The 22,227-nt window shown below is 35.3% G+C and overlaps 1 long non-coding RNA gene across 1 annotated transcript in view; it reads right to left on the bottom strand.

Annotated features, from left to right (window-relative positions):
• Positions 1-655: 655 nt before the first annotated feature.
• Positions 656-22,227, bottom strand: part of LOC141553283 (uncharacterized) — a 39,356-nt gene continuing 17,784 nt past the window's right edge. The window contains exon 3 of the long non-coding RNA XR_012485371.1: positions 656-889. This is a non-coding gene — a long non-coding RNA (uncharacterized LOC141553283). The remainder of the gene's footprint in view (positions 890-22,227) is intronic.

The following is a 22,227-nucleotide window of genomic DNA, read 5'->3' on the forward strand; positions in this document are numbered from 1 at the left end:
GAGCCACATCAAACATTTAGAAGATTGTGGAAAATGAGGAAGGTATCGTAAGAGTCAAGAAAGATCCCAAGTAGGAAGAGAACAGACTCTGCCAATAAGAGGCCAATCAACTTGACTTCAATTCCTAAGAAATTTTGGGAACAGATCAATAAAGAGTAAAAATTCAGGAGATAACAATTACAAAGAGCAACATGGCTTCATGAAAAATAGGCTATGAGAAGCTAACCTTATTTCTTTTCTATTCTAGAGAGATTCTACTGAACTTACAGGGTGGGGGGCACTTGTTCTACTCTCTGTCTGTGTCTAGCCAATGCAATTTGTACCAGATTCAGTTTTAAGGAAATCTAGACTTCGCTTATAAGAATTATATTTCTCATGCTCATAAGCTGGTTTACAAATCACCACCACAAGATGATGCTAATTATAATAATAGTGTTGGCTTGTCGATCTAAGAGGTTCTCAAAATAAATAGGAAAAAAAAAGTACCCAATGCAAAAATGTGAAATATGTATAGGATAGGTAATTTATTATTACAAGGAAATAACTGATAAGCAAAAAAATAAAGAAAGAAATTACATGATACATCAACAGAGTAGTCTTTGATAATATAATTTATAATTACAATTGATTGATGACATTTAAACTTCATCAGAGTATAAAGTATTTTTATATTATTGCTAAGTAGAACATTTACATTTCATCTCAGTAAGTACTGTCTAATCAAACAGTTAAAAGTTGGTCTTCTTTATGGTTCTGGATCTCTCAAATGTGAACATTCTCCCTGCCAGGATATTGCAGCACTTAACTTTCACGATCCTCAGGACTGTCAGATCTTTTGGAATTCTTTTGGAATTGGCTACCAGTACTAGACACTTTCACCATGGTATACCTAATAGAAGGAAAGAACAAACACAAAAAGTTAAAGGCAGATCAGAGCACCCACACAAGTTTGCCTATTGAGTTCACACATCATGTGTAGGAATATTGGAGTAGAGGAGTATTCATTCTCCAGCCCTGATTAGAATCACATAAATACCTTGTATAAAGAGCTAAATTAGCTCTCTCTGTCTCTCTGTCTTTTTTTCTCTCCCTCCCCTCTCCCTATTATTCTCTCTTACACACACACACACACACACACACACACACACACACACACACACACCTTTTAATTTTATTTTTGCAAGCATTTGTTTGTCTGACTGTCCTACTATCTCCCACTCATATCACCTGAACAATAAAAAAGAAAAGGAAAAAAATCCCTCAAACAAAAAAGCATATGCAGTGCAACATTGCCTCACTGGCCCTTAGCACCATAATTCATTTTCAATTCTCTAAATGCACACTTTGACATTGTATTAAACAGAGTTCTAAAGTCTTTCAAAGTTATTTTCCTTTCTTTTTAATGTTTTCCTACTTTTGCTCTCTTCTCTCTACATCAGTTCAAAGAAAACTTCCCAGTTTCCTATGAAACTCTCCATTTCATTATTCCTTAGGGTATGATAATATTCCATTACATTCATCTATCCTAGGCAACTACATGGCACAGTGGATAGAGTCCTTGGAGTGTATTTTGCATATGTGTCCATTCCTCAATCTGTGAAAGTTCTTTGGAGTCCATGGAAGCCCAAATATTGTCCCTTTGAGTGCTTTCCCTAGTGCCCTATAGTGAACAACCTCAAAACAGGTGTAATTCTTTATTTTTAAGCTTTTAAATGGCATTTTAATGTTTGTGAAACACTTTACAATGCTATCTTATTTTGATGTTCACAACAATCCTAAGAGATAAATGCTATTATGATCCTATTTTCCGGTTAGGGAAATGGAAATAGACAGGTTAAGGAGGATCACACAATTGGCTTTAAATTTGTCTTCCTTGTTCAAGGTCTAGTGCTCTATCCACTGAACCATCTAGCAGTTCTAGTGTTGTAGTTTTCATTATGATTGTTTTTTTAAATAGTATTTCATTTCCTCCAATTACATACCAACCCAATTTTAGTATTCATTTTAAAAAGATTTTGCATTCCAAATTTTTCTCCCTCCATTTTTTCCTAAAATGGAAGATAATCTGATATAGGTTTTATACATGCTATCATGTAAAACATTTCCATAGTTGTGAATGAAAAAAGCAGATCAAAATAAAAAAAACAAAAAAAGAATAAAGTAAGTTTAAAAAGTATGCTTTGATCCTCATTCAGAATCTGTGAATTCTTTATCTGGATGTGGATAGCATTTTCCTTCCTGAGTGCTTTGTACTTTTTTTGGATCATTATGTTGCTGAGAAGATCTGAGTCATTCATAGTTGATCATTATACAATGTTGCTGATATTATGTATACTGTTTTCCAGGTTTTGATCATTTTACTTTGCTTCAGTTCTTACAAGTCCTTACAAATCTTTTCAAGTTTTTGTTTTGTTTTTATGAAATCTGCCTGTTCATCATTTCTTATTGCACAATAGTATTCCATTACATTCTTATATCACAACGTTTAATCAATTCTCCAATTGATTGGCATCCTCTTAATTTATAATATTTTACCACAATGGAAAAAGCTGCTATAATTTTTTGCACAAATGAGTCTTTTTCCCTTCTCTAATGAACTCTTTGGGATACAGCCCTAGTAGTGGTATTGCTGGATCAAAGAATATGATAGTTTGGTAGTTCTTTGGGTATAGCTCGGAATTGTTGTCCAGAAATTTGGATCATTTCACAATTCTATTGAATAGTGTATTAGTCCCCCAATTTTCCCATATTCTCTCCAACATTTATCATTTTCCATTTTGTCATATTAGCTGCTCTGCTAGGTATGAAATGAGGCTTCAGAGTTGTTTTAGTTTACATTTCTCTAACCAAAGTGATATAAAGCACTTCTTCACATACCTATAGATAGCTTTAATTTCCTCATCTGAAAACTGCTTGTTCATATCCCTTGACCATTTATCAATTGTAGAATGACTTGTATTCCTATAAATTTCACTTCATATATTTGAATTTAAATATATAGAGTTTTCTATTTGAGAAATGAGACCTTTAACAGAGACACTTTATGTCAAGATTGTTTTCCATCTTTATGTTTTCTTTCTAATATTAGTTGCTTTGTTTTTTTTTTCTGTTTTTTTCTTTTTTTGCAAAAGCTTTTGTTTTTTTAATTACTACAATCAAAATTCTCCATTTGACATTTCCTAATGCTATCTATTTCTTGTTTGGCAATGAATCTGTAACTTACTTGACTTTAACTTTAAAAATTTGGATGCTATTCAGAAAGAGAATTATGGGGAATGAATATGGATCACAACGTAGTATTTTCACCTTTTTGTTGTTTGCTTTTGCATTTTTTTCATTTTTGATCTGATTTTTCTTTTATAGCATGATTAATGTGGAAATATGTTTAGAAGAATTGCACATGTTTAACCTATATTGGATTAATTGCTATCTAGGAAAGGAAGAAAAAATTGAAACATAAAATTTTATAAAGATGAATGTTGAAAACTATCTCTGCACAATTTTGAAAATAAAAACTATTATTATAATTGGATGGATGACAATACTCCCTAAACTAACCTATTTATTTAGTGCTATGTCAATCAAACTCCCAAGGAACTATTTTACTGACCTAGAAAAAATATCACAAAATTCATCTAAAAGAACAAAAGGTCAAGAATTTCAAAGGAATTAATGGAGAGAAAAGCAAATAAAGGTGCCTAGCTATACTAGATCTAAAACTATATTATAAAGCAATGGTCACCAAAACCATTTAGTATTGACTAAGAAATAGAGAAGTTAATCAGTGGAATAGGTTAGGTTCACAGAACAAAACAGCCAATTACTTGTTAGTATTTGATAAACCCAAAGGCCCCACCTTTCAGGATAAGAATTCACTATTTGACAAAAATGCTGGGAAAATTGGATACAGAAAGTAGGCATAACCTACTAACACCATATACCATGATAAGATTGAGATGGGTTCATGATCTAGACATAAAGAATGGTACTACAAACAAATTGAAAGAACATATGATATTTTACCTCTCAGATTTGTGAAGGAGGAAGGAATTTGTGATCAAAGAAGAACTGAGATTATTATTGATCATAAAAAAGATAATTTCGATTACATTAAGTTTAAAAGTTTTTGTACAAAAAAAAATAATGCAGACAAGATTAGAAGGGAAGCAATAAACTGGGAAATCAATTTTACATCTAAAGGATCTGATAAAGGCCTCATTTCTAAAATATATAAAGAATTGACTCAAATTTATAATAGTTCAAGCCATTCTCCAAGTGCTAAATGGTCAAAGGATATGGACGGATAATTTTCAGATAAAGAAATTGAAACTATTTGTAGCCACATAAAAAGGTGCTCTAAATCACTATTAATCAGAGAAATACAAATTAAGACAACTCTGAGATACCACTACACACCTGTGTGATTGGCTAAGATGACAGAAAAAAGATAATGATGAATGTTGGAGGAGATGTGGGAAAACTGGGACACTGATACCATTGTTGGTGGAACTGTGAATACATCCAGCCATTCTGGAGAGCAATTTCGAACTATGCTCAAAAAGTTATGGGGGGGGGGGGGGGGCCGAGCCAAGATGGCGGAGAAGAAACACACGACTCAGTGAACGTCCTCACTCCCTCACAACCAATTAGATAAATTAAGTCTCAAAATTAGCTCAGGACTGATAGATACCACAAGGACTGGAAGCACGACTTACCAGCTGAAGAGAATCTGGAGTTTCAACAGGAAAGGTCAGTTCTCAGGGGAGGAATAAGAAAGACCAGCACAGACGGTGGGGTAGGGGCACACTGCGCCCATTGCGCTGGGAGGGGCTCTGGGATCAGAGAAGCCACTGAGGTAAAGGAATCTGGCACAGGCTGTTAGCTCTTCTCTGCTAATTATTTAGCAGTTCAGAAGAGAAAGCCAAAATATTTTAAAACTCAGATTAGATTTTCCCCGGACCCTGGGGGTGACTCAGGCACAGATCTCGGCACCAGGGGGTGTGGCCTCAGCTCCCTCCTGAGAATAGTTAAGAGACTGACAAGTGGGTGGATACGGCCCAAGGCAACACACACTGCCTAGCTTAGCTGGAGGGAGTGGAACTCAGCTCCAGGAAGTCCCAGAGAAGCGGAACCTTTGAACTAGGGACCGCGGTTTCTGGCAGACACTTCCAGTTTGAGCGCAGGGGCTTCTTACGTCACCTGCTGCAGACACCCACTCCCCACCCGGACACATAGGCTGGGCTTCTTGCTGTCTTCACTATTCTACGCCCTCGAAGCACAGTAGTGCTAATCACCTCTGAGGCACTCCCAGGGAGAGGGTGGGGAACTCTCTCCCAGAGCTCTCTCTTAGCTCAGGCTCAGGAGCCGCTGCATCCATCCAGTCTGGGAGGAAGCTGGTAAAGAAGTAAATAATTTCCTACCCCAGAGACAGACCCCAAAAGATTTTTTTTAAGTATGAGCAAAAAAGCTAGAAAAACCATAGATTCCTTCTATACAGAGAAAGAGCGGGTGTCCAACCCCGAGGAAGTTGACAGCAGAGAATCAGATAACAACCTAAAGGGGAACGATTCCTGCCCCCCATCACATAACTCTCTCCTAGAAGAAGCTCTTAAAAAATTGAGGGAGATCGAAGAAAAATGGGGAAAAGAAAGGGAAGTTATGATAGAGAATAACAATGTCCTGAAATTGGAGTTGGAAAAAATAAAGAATTCACAGGAGATGCAGGGAAACAAAATTAGTGAATTAGAAAAGGTTAAAAAAACACAGGAAAGTAGGATTTCTGAATTGGAAAAGATAAAAAAGTCTCAAGAAAATAGAATTTCTGAATTGGAAAAAGAAAATAATTCTCAAAAAAAAAATTAGGGAAATGGAAAAAAACTCAATAGAGCAAAATAATTCATTTAAAAACGAAATTGGGCATTTACAAAAAGAACTAAAAACTGTGAAAGAAGAAAATAACTCCTTAAAAGTCAGGATGGAACAAATAGAAATGAATGATTCACAGAGAACCCAAGAATCAGTCAAACAAAACAAAAAAAATGAGAAGCTGGAGAACAACGTCAAATACTTACTGGGAAAATCTATAGACCTGGAAAATAGATCTAGGAGAGATAATCTGTGGATTATTGGACTTCCAGAAAACTATGACCAAAAAAAGAGCCTAGATTCTATTTTACAGGAAATTATCAAAGAGAACTGTCCAGAGATAATAGAAACAGAAGGGAAAGTAGATGTGGAAAGAATTCATCGAACTCCTTCTGAAATAGACCCTAAAAAAAGAACACCACGGAATATTGTGGCTAAGCTGCAGAATTACCACACAAAGGAGAAAATCCTGCAAGCAGCTAGAAAAAAACAATTTAAATACCAAGGTGCCACAATAAGGGTCACCCAAGATCTGGCTGCCTCCACATTAAAAGATAGAAGGGCCTGGAACCCGATATTCCGAAAGGCAAAAGATCAAGGACTGCAACCAAGAATGAACTACCCAGCTAAGTTTAGCATCTTTTTCCATGGAAGAAGATGGTCATTCAATGAAACAGAGGAATTCTATATGTTTCTAAGAAAAAAACCAGACTTAAACAAAAAATTTGAAGTACATCCACAAGACTGAAGAGAAACAGAAAAAGGTACACAGAACCCTTGAGAACTGTAACTCTGTTGTGGGTATATAAAAAATACTCAAGGATAATTTGATTTTACTGATATAAAAGAAAAAAAGGGGGGTGTGGTAAAGGGAAGGAGGTCGGTTCAGAAAAAGGGGAAGGAGTGATAAAAAGAGGGAAACTACATCCCAGGAAGAGACATAGAAAATACACCATATCTGAGGGAACTTAGTGAGGGGGAGAATCATTGTGTGAATCTTACTCTCATCAGAAGAGGCTCAAAGAGTAAATAATTAACATATTTGTTTTTCAGAGAATTTTCTCTCACCTCATTAAAAGGGGGGAGAGGAAAAGGGGAAAGGAAAAGGAGAATAAGTGAAGGGACTTGGAGGGAGGGGGGAGGGATCCTAAAAAAAAAAAAAAAAAAAAGAGGGAGGGTTGCGCGTCACAAGGGGGGTCTGTAAATTAAATATCGGGGAGGGGGATCAGGGGGGTCAAGGGAAAAAAGTATAATCTGGGGATAATACGATGGCAGGAAATACAGAATTAGTAATTTTAACTGTAAATGTAAATGGGATGAACGATCCCATCAAACGGAGACGGATAGCAGATTGGATCAAAAAGCAGAACCCTACAATATGTTGTCTACAGGAAACACACTTAAAGCAGGGAGATACATACAGAGTAAAGGTAAAAGGTTGGAACAGAGCTTATTATGCTTCAGGTAAAGCCAAAAAAGCAGGGGTAGCTATCCTTATCTCAGATCAAGCAAAAGCAGAAGTAGATCTCGTTAAAAAAGATAAGGAAGGAAACTATATCCTGCTGAAAGGTAGCATAAATAATGAAGCCATATCAATACTAAACATATATGCACCAAGTGGTATAGCATCTAACTTTCTAAAGGAAAAGTTAAGAGAACTGCAAGAAGAAATAGACAGTAAAACTATAATAGTGGGAGATCTCAACCTTGCACTCTCAGATTTAGACAAATCAAACCACAAAACAAACAAGAAAGAAATTAAAAAAGTAAATAGAACATTAGAAAAACTAGGTATGATAGACCTTTGGAGAAAACTGAATGGCAATAGGAAGGAATATACTTTCTTCTCAGCAGTTCATGGATCCTATACAAAAATTGACCATATATTAGGACATAAAGATCTCAAAATTAAATGTAGGAAGGCAGAAATAATAAATGCCTTCTTCTCAGATCACAATGCAATAAAAGCTACATTCAGTAAAAAGTTAGGGGTAAATAGACCAAAAAGTAATTGGAAACTGAATAATCTCATCTTAAAGAATGACTGGGTGAAAGAGCAAATTATAGAAACAATTAACAATTTCACCCAAGATAATGATAATGATGAGACATCATATCAAAATCTTTGGGATGCAGCTAAAGCAGTAATAAGGGGAAATTTTATATCTTTAGAGGCTTATTTGAAGAAAATTGAGAAAGAGAAGATTAACGAATTGGGCTTACAACTTAAAAGGCTAGAAAAAGACCAAATTATAAACCCCCAACCAAAAATTAAACTCGAAATACAAAAATTAAAAGGAGAAATCAATAAAATTGAAAGTAAAAAAACTATTGAATTAATAAATAAAACCAAGAGTTGGTTTTATGAAAAAGCCAATAAAATAGATAAACCTTTGGTAAATTTGATCAAAAAAAAAGAAAGAGGAAAATCAAATTGATAGTCTTACAAATGAAAAGGGGGATCTTTCCACCAATGAAGAGGAAATTAGAGAAATAATAAGGAGTTACTTTGCCCAACTTTATGCCAATAAATTTGATAACTTAAGTGAAATGGATGACTTTCTCCAAAAATATAGGCTCCCTAGATTAACAGAGGAGGAGATAAATTGCTTAAATAGTCCCATTTCAGAAAAAGAAATAGAACAAGCTATTAATCAACTCCCCAGGAAAAAATCCCCAGGGCCAGATGGATTCACATGTGAATTCTACCAAACATTTAAAGAACAATTAGCCCCAATGTTATATAAATTATTTGAAAAAATAGGGGATGAAGGAGTCCTACCAAACTCCTTTTATGACACAGACATGGTACTGATACCTAAACCTGGTAGATCGAAAACTGAGAAAGAAAATTATAGACCAATCTCCTTAATGAATATTGATGCTAAAATCTTAAATAAGATATTAGCAAAAAGACTTCAGAAAATCATCTCCAAGATAATACACTATGATCAAGTAGGATTTATTCCAGGAATGCAGGGCTGGTTTAATATTAGGAAAACTATTAATATAATTGACCATATTAATAATCAAATTAATAAGAACCATATGATCATCTCAATAGATGCAGAAAAAGCATTTGACAAAATCCAACATCCATTCCTACTAAAAACTCTTGAGAGTATAGGAATAAATGGATTATTCCTTAGAATAATCAGGAGTATATATTTAAGACCGTCAGTAAGCATAATATGCAATAGAAATAAACTGCAACCTTTCCCAGTAAGATCAGGAGTGAAACAAGGTTGCCCACTATCACCATTACTATTCAATATAGTACTAGAAACGCTAGCCTCGGCAATAAGAGCCGAGAAAGAGATTCAAGGAATTAGAGTAGGAAATGAGGAAATCAAACTATCACTTTTTGCAGATGACATGATGGTATACTTAGAGAACCCCAAAGACTCTGCTAAAAAGCTACTAGAAATAATTCACAATTTCAGCAAAGTGGCAGGATACAAAATAAATCCACATAAATCCTCGGCATTTTTATATATCACTAACAAAATGCAACAGCAAGAGATACAAAGAGAAATTCCATTCCAAACAAATGTTGAGAGTATAAAATATTTGGGAATCCATCTACCAAAGAAAAGTCAGGAATTATATGAGAAAAATTACAAAACACTTGCCACAAAAATAAAATCAGATTTAAATAATTGGAAAGACATTCAGTGCTCTTGGATAGGCCGAGCGAATATAATAAAGATGACAATACTCCCCAAACTAATCTATTTATTTAGTGCTATACCAATCAGACTCCCAAGAAACTATTTTAATGACCTAGAAAAAATAACAACAAAATTCATATGGAAGAATAAAAGGTCAAGAATTGCAAGGGAACTAATGAAAAAAAACTCAGAGGAAGGTGGTCTAAGTGTACCTGATCTAAAGCTATATTATATAGCAGCAGTCACCAAAACCATTTGGTATTGGCTACGAAATAGACTGGTAGATCAGTGGAACAGATTAGATACAAAGGACAAAAAAGGGTACATCTATAGCAATCTAATCTTTGACAAACCCAAAGATTCCAACATTAGGGATAAAAATTCATTATTCGGAAAAAACTGTTGGGAAAACTGGAAATTAGTATGGCAGAAATTAGATATGGATCCACACTTAACACCATATACCAAGATAAGATCAAAATGGGTCCATGATTTAGGCATAAAGAGGGAGATAATAAATAGATTAGAGGAACAGAGGATAATCTACCTCTCAGACTTGTGGAGGAGGAAGGAATTTATGACCAGAGGAGAACTAGAGATCATTATTGATCACAAAATAGAAGATTTTGATTACATCAAACTAAAAAGTTTCTGTACAAATAATACTAATGCAAACAAGATTAGAAGGGAAGTAACAAATTGGGAAAATATTTTTAAAAACAAAGGTTATGACAAAGGTCTCATTTCCAAAATATATAGAGAACTGACCCTAATTTATAAGAAACCGAACCATTCTCCAATTGATAAATGGTCAAAGGATATGAACAGACAATTCTCAGAGGAAGAAATTGAAACTATATCCACTCACATGAAAGAGTGTTCCAAATCACTACTGATCAGAGAAATGCAAATTAAGACCACTCTGAGATACCACTACACACCTGTCAGATTGGCTAAGATGACAGGAACAAATAATGACAAATGTTGGAGGGGATGTGGGGAAACTGGGACACTAATACATTGCTGGTGGAGTTGTGAAAGAATCCAGCCATTCTGGAGAGCAATCTGGAATTATGCCCAAAAAGTTATCAAACTGTGCATACCCTTTGACCCAGCAGCGCTACTACTGGGATTATATCCCAAAGAAATACTAAAGAGCGGAAAGAGACATATATGTGCCAAAATGTTTGTGGCAGCTCTTTTTGTTGTAGCTAGAAACTGGAGGATGAATGGATGTCCATCAGTTGGAGAATGGTTGGGTAAATTGTGGTATATGAAGGTTATGGAATATTATTGCTCGGTAAGAAATGACCAGCAGGACGAATATAGAGAGGCCTGGAGAGACTTAAATCAACTGATGCTGAGTGAAATGAGCAGAACCAGAAGATCACTGTACACTTCAACAACAATACTGTATGAGGATGTATTCTGATGGAAGTGGAAATCTTCAACATAAAGAAGATCCAACTCACTTCCAGTTGATCAATGATGGACAGAGGTAGCTGCACCCAGAGAAGAAACACTGGGAGGGGAATGAAAATTGTTAGCACTAATATCTGTCTGCCCAGGTTGCATGTACCTTCGGATTCTAATGTTTATTGTGCAACAAGAAAATGATATTCGCACACATGTATTGTACCTAGACTATATTGTAACACATGTAAAATGTATGGTATTGCCTGTCGTCGGGGGGAGGGAATAGAGGGAGGGGGGGTAAATTGGAAAAATGAATACAAGGGATAATATTATAAAATATATATATATATAATAAAAAAAAAAAGTTATCGGGGGCAGCTAGGTGGTGCAGTGGATAGAGCACCAGCCTTGAATTCTGGAGAACCCGAGTTCAAATCTGATCTCAGACACTTAACACTTTCTAGCTGTGTGACCCTGGGCAAGTCACTTAACCCCAGCCTCAAAAAAAAAAAAAAAAAAAAAAAAAAAAAGTTATCAAACTGTGCATATCCTTTGATCCAGCAGTGTTTCTATTGGGATTATATCCCAAAGAGATCCTAAAGGAGGGATAGGGATCTGTATATGCATAAGTGTTTGTGGCAGCCCTCTTTATAGTGGCAAGAAACTGGAAACTGAGTGGATGGCCATCAGTTGGAGAATAGCTGAATAAATTATAGTATATGAATGCTATGGAATACTATTGTTCTATAATAAATGACCAACAGGATGATTTCAGAGAGGCTTGGAGAAACCTACATGAACTGATGCTAAGTGAAATGAGTAGAACCAGATCATTATACATGGCAACAACAAGAGTATACAATGATCAATTCTGATGGATGTGGCTCTCTTCAGTAATGATATGATCTAAGACAGTTCTACTCGTGCAATGAGAACCATCTATACCCAAAGAGAGAACCATGGGAACAGAGTGTGGTATATAACATAGCATTCTCATTCTCTCTGTTATTTGCTTGCATTATGTTTTCTTTCTCAGTTTTCCTTTTTCTTCCTTCTTGATCTGATTTCTTTTGTGCACCAAGATAATTGTATAAATATGTATACATATATTGGATCTAACATATATTTCAATATATTTAACATGTATTGGACTACCTGTCAGCTAGGGGAGGGAGTGAGGGGAAGGAGGGGAAATTTTGCAATAAAAGATTATGTAAGGGTCATTGTTGGAAAAATTATCCACGCATATGCTTTGTAAATAAAAAGCTTTAATAAAAAAAATTGGATGCTATATCACTTGATGCATATATGTTTAGTACTAATAATACTTCTTTGTCTCATATCTTTTGAGAAAGATGTAGTTTAACTTCCTTAACCCTTTTAATTAGGTATATTTTTTGCTTTTACTTTGTCTAAGATCTGCATTGTTACCGCTGCATTTTTTACTTCAGCTGAAGTATAATAGATTTTGCCATAGCCCCTTACCTTTACTCTATGTATATGCCTCTCTGCTTCAAATGTGTTTTCTTTTCTTATTATAGCTTTTTCTTTTCAAAAAGTTTGCATGGGTAATTTTTCAACATTGACCCTTGTAAAACCTTCTGTTTTTCCCCTCCTTCCCCCCACCCCCTCCCCTAGATGGTGGGTAGTCCAATACATCTTAAATGTGTTAAAGTATATCTTAAGAAAGAAAACATAATGCAAGCATTATTCATTGACCACTTTTCCATCTTTTCCATAATAGATTTTTCATGTCTCTCCATGTGAAATAATTTTCATCATTGTGCCTCTCTTTTCCTTCTGCACCCAGTGTACTCCTTATTCCTTAATTACTTTGTTTTTGTCATTCCCTCAAATTCACCTTATATCCCTACCCTCTGTCTATGTATATTCCTTCTAGCTATACTATTAGTGGTACAATTTTTTAAAATTATGAATATTATCTTCCTATGTAGGTATGTAAACAATTCAACTTTCATTTAATCCTTTGTTTTCTTTTCCTTTTTTACCTTTTTGGGCTTCCCCTAGTTCTTGATATTAAAGATCAAAGTTTTTGTTCAATTCTGGTTTTGTGATCAAAATTATAGTCTTGCGGTCTCCTTGTGAAAGCTTGAAATTCTTCTATCATCTCATTTAATGACCAATTTTCCCTTGAAGTATTAAGCTTAATTTTGCTGGGTTTCAGTTGTAGGTCCTTTGCCTTTCAGAATATCACATTTCATGACCTCTGGTCTTTTAATATTACAGCTGCTAAATTCTGTATAATCCTGATTGTGGCTCACTGATATTTGTATTGTTTCTTTCTTACTGCTTCTAGTATTTTTTCCTTGACTAGATAACTCTGAAATTTAGTTCTAATGTTCCTTGGAGTTTTTATTTTGGGGTTTCTTGTCTGAGATGATTGTTCAATTTTTAATGCCTATTTTGCTTTCTGATTCCAAGATATCAACAGAATTCCTTCATTCTACTTTTGATTATGGTTTTTGGGAGTCCAATTTCTGAGACTGTCTTTCCTGAATTTATTTTCCAGGGAAGTTATTTTTCCAATGAATTATTTCAAAATTTCTTCTATTTTTTTCATTCTTTTGATTTTCTTTGATTAATTCTCAGTATTTCATAGAGTCATTAGCTTTCACTTGTCTAATTCTAACTTTCAAAGAATGTTTTTTCCTTAATTAGTATTTGTGCTTCTTTTTCCATTTGTCAATTCTACTTATTAAGAAGTTTTTTTTTTCTTTCCCTAAGTTTTTTTTTCATAATCTTCTTGCATCACCCTATTTCTTTTCCTGATTTTTCACTTAATGTGATCCTTGGTGCCTCTGTAACTCAAAGATCTAAATAGTTCCGAAAATTCACTTTTGTAAGACTGTTTTGTAAGGTTGTATGTTCCAAATTTTTCTCCCTCTCTCCCTTGCCTCCCTCCTCCCCAAGGCAGCAAGCAATCTGATATAAATTAAATATGTGCAATCCTTTTAAATATATTTCCATATTTGCCATATTGCAAAAGAAAAATCAGACCAAAAGGGAAAGAATGAAAAAATAAAAAAATAAACAAAAACAGTTGAAAATACCATGCTTCGGATTGGCTAAGATGACAGGAAAAGATAATGATAAATATTGAAAGGAATGTGGGGAACCTGAAACTCTAACACATAGGTGGTGGAGTTGTGAACTGATTCATCCATTCTGAAAAGCAATTTGGATATGCCCAAAGGGTATCAAACTGTGTTTTAGAACCTTTGATTTAGCAGTGTCTCCGCTGGTTCTGTACCTAAAAGAGATCATAAAAAAGGGGAAAAGACCCAGAGGTGCAAAAATGTTTGTAATAACTTTTTTTGTAGTGGCAAGGAACTGGAAATTGAGCAGACCCCCCACTAGTTGGGGAATGACTGAATAAGTTATGGTATATGAATGTTATGGAATATTATTGTTCTATAAGAAATGATGAGTAGTCTGACTTCAGAAAAGCCTGGAAAGACTTACATGAACTGATGATAAGTCAAATGAGTAGAATCAAGAAAACGTCATATACAGCAACAACGTGGTGATCAATTTGATGGACTTGGCTATTTTCAACAATGAGGTGATTCAAGGCAATTCCAATAGACTTGTGATGGAAAGGGCCATTAGCATCCAGAGAGAGGATTGTGGAGACTGAATGTGGATCACAGCATAGTATTTTCATCTTTGTTTTTATTGTAATTGTTGTTTGTTTGCTTGCTTGTTTGTTTTTTCTTTCTCATTTTTCCCTTTTGATCTGATTTTTTTTGCACAGTATGATAAATATGAAACTGCATTTAAAAGAAGTGCACATGCTTAACTTATATTGAATTACTTGCTGTGTAGGGGAGGTGAAGGGGAGAAGGAAGGAAGAAGAAAAAAATTTAGAACACAAAATTTTGCAAGCGTGAATTTTGAAAACTATCTTCACATGTATTTTGAAAAATAAAAGTTGTTGTTATTTTTTAAAAAGAATTTTTAAAATGCTCTGATCCAAATTCAGTCTCCATATTTCTCTCTCTGGATGCGAATGGCATTTTCCATCTCAAGTCTGTAAGAACTGGCTTGAAACACCACATTTTAGAGAAGAGCCAAGTCCATCATAATTGAACATCGTGAAAGATAGTGATTGTTAGCTCAATACGGCTTTGTATGAGGTCTCCAGTGGTATACCTCGGGGATCTGTGTTTAGTCTTGTGCTACGTACCATTCTTATTGTTGACTTGGCTAAAGTCAGAGTTGTCATGCTCATCAAATTTTCAAAGGACAAAAATCTAGAGGTGGTAATTAAATCAATGGACACCACATTCAGGATCCAAGTGAATCCTTTTGAATTAGAATATTGGATTGAATTTAATAAGATTTTGTGAAATTGTATGATGACTTTAAGAATTTCTGTAAAAGATGCATTAGATCATAACTTTCAATGACCTTTGAGATTCAATGAGTTTTGAAGTAGAAATCTCTCCAGGTACTGCCATGTCATGGCAACTATCACAGATTTTCTATGGCCAAGTCTGGAAACCTTGGTGGGGAGGGAGGGGAAGCCTGCTTGAATCACCAAGCCTCAGCGGTAATCAGTGAGGAGAAGCCTAAGGTAATGGAATAACCCTGATGCAATTATATATTGATTGGGAGCATTATAGCCACTTATGATTGCTTCTTATTGATACAAATCCATTGGGCAGCCTGCTCAGATACAGCTGTGCAAGAACAAGGAAAGGGAAAGAGAAAGAAACAGAAAGAACAAAATAGAGCAAGAAGCAATCAGAGAGTTCAGTCACTTCAGTGGTCTGGCATTTAAAACTCTTCATAATCCAGCCCCTTGCTATTTTTTTCAATCTTCTAATGTTGTACTTTATTCCCCTTTTGTAAATTCTGTGATCCAGCTAAACTGGCCTATTTGCTCTTCTTTACACATGACATTCCAACTTCCATTTTTATAGCATTTCTTTTATTTTCTTTTATTTTTAATTTATGGAATAAAAGTCATCCTGGGGAAGATGGTAAAGCAGGTTGGAAATTTCTAGGTTTTCCAGATTTCTTCTTTAAACAGACAGAAAATCATGATAAAATGAATATAGAAAAGAAAAAATAAAGTGGTTAAGCAGTTGTGCTCTTAAGACAACTTGAGAGGACCTCAGAAAAGACCTCAGAACTCCATGTCTTTTCACTGGCTATCACCTCATGCTTGGAATGCTTGCCTTCCTTGCCACTGTCTCTTGACTTTTATACTTTCTACAAAATTCAGCCCAAATCCTACCCATGGCAGAACTTTTTTTTCTGATTTCCCCCTGACTGCGAGTTCATTTCTGAAATCACCATCTTTACTCTCTGTGTCTCTGTCTTTTCCTCTTTCTCTTTATCTTTCTGTCTCTCTCTTCCTCCTTACATATGTGTGTGTATGTAGAGAAGTAAATGTGTGTGTGTATGTGCATATACGTATACATATGCATATATATCAAAGGTCACTTAGTAGGTAAAGAGTACTAGACCTGGCATCAGGAAGATTCATATTTGAAATCTCAGTCACTCACTAGCTATGTGACTATGGCCAAGTCATTTCATCTGGTTTGCCTCAGGTTCCTCATTTGTAAAATGAGCCAGAGAAGGAAACCACTCCAGTATCTTTGCCCAAAAAAAGAAACAAACAAAAGGAGAAAAAAAATGGAATTACAAAGAGTTGAACACAACTGAAATATATATATATATGTATGTATACACGTATATATATGCATGTATATATATATATATGTGTGTATATACATATAGAGAGTTGCTAATGATTTGTGTGTTGAAAGTATCCCCCATGAAAGTATCACTCAGTCAATAAATATTTATTAAATGTTTACTATGTGCCAGACACTGTACTAAGCACTAAAGATACAATGAAAGGCAGAAGATAGTCCCTGCTCTCAAGGAGCTCACAATCTAATAGGGGAGACAGAGTGTTGTTGTTTGTCCCTCATTCTAGAAGATATCAGAGCTATGACCAGCAAGTAATTGGATCTAAGTGAGAGTGGACTGTGCAAAATCACCTGTCTCACTTTTTCCTCCAGAGACATCTGGGTCCAGTGGCCAGATATAGATCAGGATGATTGTAGATGCAATGGGAAACTTTGACCTTTTTCAACTTAGCTCTTTAAGTTTGTCTGAAGAAATACCTATTTAGTGATTTAAGGCTAGGTTTAGAAAAATGAGGCAAAAGAATGACCTCTTTAACCTACTAAAAAAGAAAAAAAATTCATTCTGGGAGGAGAAAACTCTCATGATCTTTGGCCAGAATAGAAACAACTGCTATTTATACTCATCCAGCCATCAAAACCCAAAGAGTGACCAACAGAGGATTGGACTGGGACTTATTATTGGCCAATCAGTGAGACCTAGCATGATTTGGGTTCAAGACATACTCAATTACCTTCATTTGAATCTCAGTAGAAATGACCAAAGCTTGTTTTTTCCAGAGTTCTATTCAAGAAATCTGCTTTCTTTTGGGCAGAACAACCACATAGAAGAGCATGATTTTCCATGTGGACAGAGAGAGAAAGAGAAAAAAGCAATAGCAATATTGTTTTAAGAATGATTGACTGAATAAGTTATTTGAAGGATATATGAAGATGTTATCTGCATAAAGGGAAATGACTTATAAATAGATGTATAGAATAATTTTACAGATACATCTAGATACACACACATATATATATATATGTGTATATATATATATATAACATATATATATTATATATATATATATACACATATGAAATATATGCCTAAATATAAAATATGTGCCTAAGACAACTTAACTCAGAAAAGACCTCTGGTTTTCCAGATTTTATACACACAACATATACATACATATAGATACAAATAAAGACTCATATAATGGTAGCCATCTCTAGGATGGGGTGGTGAGAGGGTAAAAAAAAAAAAAAGGAAATTTACATGATAATTTTGTTGTATACTTTTTTTTACAATTACTATAGCTAACTGTATTTCCTCCATTTCTATCTCTCCTTTCATCCTTCGCTCCTCAAAAGTGTTTTGCTACTGAATACTCCCTCCACCAATATGACCTCTTTTTTTAATCACCTTCCCATATCCCATTCCCCTCCTATTTTCCTGTAGAAATATATAGATTTCTATGCATCTATTGAGTATGTATTTTATTTTCTCTTTAAGCCAATTCTAATGAGAGTAAGGTTCATTCAGTACTTTCTCTTACTTTCTTCCTTTCCACTGCAAAAGCTTTTTCTTGCCTCTTTTTTAATGGCACTATTCCATTTCTCCCTTTCCCTTCCTCCCAGTACATTCTTCTCTCATCCTTTAATTTCATCATTTAAAAAAAAGATATTTTATTCCTTCATATTAAACTCACATACCCATGCCCTCTGTCTATATCTACTCCTAAATGCCATAATAATGAGAACATTCTAAGGAGTTATAAGTGTCATCCTCTCATGAAGGAATGTAAACAGATAAATTTTATTAAGTCCCTTATGATATCACTTTCCTGATTACATCCTTATGCTTCTCCAGAGTCCTGAATTTGAAAATCAAATTTTTCATTCAGCCCTGATCTTTTCATCACAAATGATTGAAAATCCTATTTCATTAAATGATCACCTTTTCTTATGAAGGATTATATCAGTTTTTCTGGGTAAGTGATTCTTGGTTACAATTCTACCTCCATTGTTCTCTGGAATATCATATTCCAAGTCCTTCAGTCCTTTAATATAGAAATTGATAAATCTTGTGTTATACTGACTGTGGCACTACTATACTTGAATTATTTCATTCTGGATGTTTGCAATATTTTCTTCTTGACCTGGGAGTTCTAGAATATGTCTATAATATTTCTAGGAGTTTATATTTTGGGATCTCTTTCAGGAGATGATTGGTACATTCTTTTAATTTCTATTTTACCTTCTGGTTCTAAAATATCAGGACAGTTGTCCTTCATAATTTCTTGAAAGATAATGTCTAGAGTCTTTTTTTGATCATGCCTTTCAGGTAGACGAATAACTTTTAAATTCTCTCTCTTGGATCTATTTTCCAGGTCAGTTGTTTTTCCAATGAGATATTTCACATCATTTTTCAATTATTTTCTTTTCCTTTTTTTTTGGTTTTGCTTTATTGTATCTTGATTTTTCATGAAGTCATTAGCTTGCATTTGCTCAATTCTATTTTTTAAGGAATTATTTTCCTCTTAACTGAGTGAATACCTATCAGTTGAAGAATGGCTGAATAAGTTATGGTATATGAATGTTACAGAATATTATTGTTCTGTAAGAAATGATTAGCAGGATAATTTCAGAGAAACCTGGATAGATTTATATGAACTGATGCTAAGTGAAATGAGCAGAACCAGGAGATCATTGTACAAGGCAACAACAAAATTATATGATGATCAATCCTGATGGACTTGGCTCTTTTCAACAATAAGCCAATTCAGGCCACGAACTTGTAATGAAGAGAGGCATCTATACCCAAAGAGAGGACTGTGCGAACTGAGTGTGGATCACAGCAAAGAATTTTCATTCTTTTTGTTGTTGTTTGCTTGCATTTTATTTTTTCTCATTTTTTTCCTTTTTGATTTGATTTTTCTTGTGCAGCAAGATAATTGCATAAATATGTGTGCATATATTGGATTTAACATATATATTTGACATATATATGTTTAACATATTTTGCATTACTTGTCATCTAAGGGAGGGGGTGGGAGGAAGGGGGGAAAGTTGGAACACAAGGTTTTGCAAGGCTTAATGTTGAAAAATTATCCACGAACATGTTTTGAAAACAAACAAAAAAAAAAACTTTAATAAAAAATATAAAGAAAAAAAAAAAAGAAAAAACAAAGGAATTATTTTCCTCAGTAAACTTTTATACCTCCTTTCCTAATTGGCCAATTTTGCTTTTTAAGGCACTCTTCTCCTCATTAACTTTTTGTATTTCCTTTTGTACCTCTCTCAATTTCTTTCCCTAATTTTTCTTCTCTCTCTCTCTCTTAATTGATTTTCAAAGGCCCTTTTGAAGTCTTCCACGGCCTAAGCCCAATTCTTATTTTTCTTGGAGGCTTTGGATCTAGGAACTTTGACTTTGTTATCATCTTCGGAGTACATGTTTTGTCACCATAATACCTTTCAAAGGTCAGAAACATTTTGTTGTTTTCTGCTCATTTACCTAGCTTATTTATTACTGGGCTTTCAACTGTTTGTTAAGGTAAGACTTGTTTCTGGGGTTCCAGAGCTTCAGGTGTTTTATATAGAAATCCTTCTAGGAATCTGACCACAAGCACTCATTTCTGCTCTGGAGCATTTAGGTGTGAACCTACCCCACAGTAGCTGTAAGATCTAGTCTGCTGGCCTCTGTGGCTCTGCTGACTGGGACTTTGCTGGGACTACACAACAGACTCCCACCCTGTTGCCACAGACTCTCTCCATTGGCTTTCTGAGTCCCCCTGGTGATCTGGGCTGAGAAGTCCAGAAGCCTCCAGCACTGATCTAGAGTTCCTGCCTTGGTAATCCTGGGGTCTAGGCCTGTGCTGGGATTGTGCATTAAGTTCTCACTCTGGTTCCACAAACCTTTCCTGCTGACCCTCCAGCTCCTATTTGGTTTCTCTGGGCTAAGTCCAGAAGCCTCCAGTACTGCCACTGACTCAGAGGTTGATCCCAGGCTGGGACTGGGACTGGGGCTGGGGCTGAATCCAGGCCTGCACACTGGACTCCCACTTTTTCTGCTGAGCTTCCAGGCAGCCTTCAGCTATAATATGTTCCATTCCATTTTCTAGGGTGTTCTGATGCTCTAAAATTCGCCTAGAGTCATTATTTAAAGGAATTTGGAGTAGTTTGGGGAAGAGGTTGGGCAAGTTCCTTTACTCTGCCATCTCAGTTATGCTTTCTGTTGTATAATTGAAAGGATTACTAGCAAATATTACATAGAGAGATAACATGAAAAAAGAACTATGTACAAACAAGATACCAGCAAGATAAATTAAAAATAATTTAACTTTTACTCTCACCAGAGAGAAAGGACTAACATTAATAAGGATCAGAAAGGTCTCTCATAGAAAAAGCTACTTTAGCTGGGACTTGGAGAAAGCCAGAGAAGGCTCTCTCCCTGAAAGCACACACTATTTTCCCCTTTTTTTATATCTTCAGCACTCAGCACGGTGCATGGCACCTGGTAAATGTATAATAAGCACTTGGTGATTGATTGCTTGAGATGTGTGAGAACAGGACCCATCTCTTGTATGCTTTGTTCTGGCCCCTCCATCAGTACAACAGCCAACACATGTCACAGCTGCTCTATCAGCAAGCAAATGTAATAGAAAGTCCATTGGTCTTGAAATCTGCATAATTGAGTTCAAGTCCCAATTCTGACAAGAGCTTTATGACTCTAGAAAGCTCACTTACCTTCTCTGAACTCTTGTTTATCTGTAAAATGGGGCTAATAGTATTTAAACTGTTCTCTTCATAGAGTTATTAAGAGTAATGTTAAGAGGAAATGAGAATTATTGTTTCAATTTTGCATCATTGCCTGTATGGTCAATACTCACTAGCTGGGAAAAGCCCAATCCAAGTTAATTAAAACATTGGATTATAGAATTCTCTATTTTTCCTTCTCGAAGGCTTGACTCCAGTTTCTCCATGAAGCCTCTGTAAGCATTTGTTACGTTGCTACTATGAGCCAGGAACTGTGCTAGGTACAAGGGATACAATGACAAAGTGAAACATCCCCTATCTTCAGAGTTTATAATCTACTTGAAGGTTCCTCTCTTCTGCATCTCTCACAGCACTAACTGAATGCCCCACTCAATTCAGCTGTTAATTAATTATATTCTGTCTTATATTTTGCATTGTGGTTTCCATGCATGTATGTTGCAGTCTCCTAACTGGCCTACAATTCTGTACATTCTAGGACTGTTGCCTGTATATTTTCCAATGTGTCTCCTGCAGGGACACACACAGAGTAGGGACTCTGCAAAGACCTGGAGATTTGGTATTAACTTTTAAAGTATCCCTAGAGCCAAATTACAAAACTGTTATTAGAGGAAGAGCCTGGGATTCAAGCCAACACAATTCAACAAACACATTAAGTTCCTCAAGTTAGCCAGTCAAGGACGGGGCTAGGCTCTGCAGATACAAGGACCAAAAAGTCACTGCCTCTAACAGCTTGCATTTTACTAGAAGCAATAGTTTCACCAATAAGTAAATATCAAACACCTATGCCTGAGGAAGGAAAAGAAGGAAAAAACAAGCATTTATTAAATTCC

This window comes from Sminthopsis crassicaudata, chromosome 2 (genome assembly GCF_048593235.1).
Source record: "Sminthopsis crassicaudata isolate SCR6 chromosome 2, ASM4859323v1, whole genome shotgun sequence".
Lineage (NCBI taxonomy): Eukaryota > Metazoa > Chordata > Mammalia > Dasyuromorphia > Dasyuridae > Sminthopsis > Sminthopsis crassicaudata.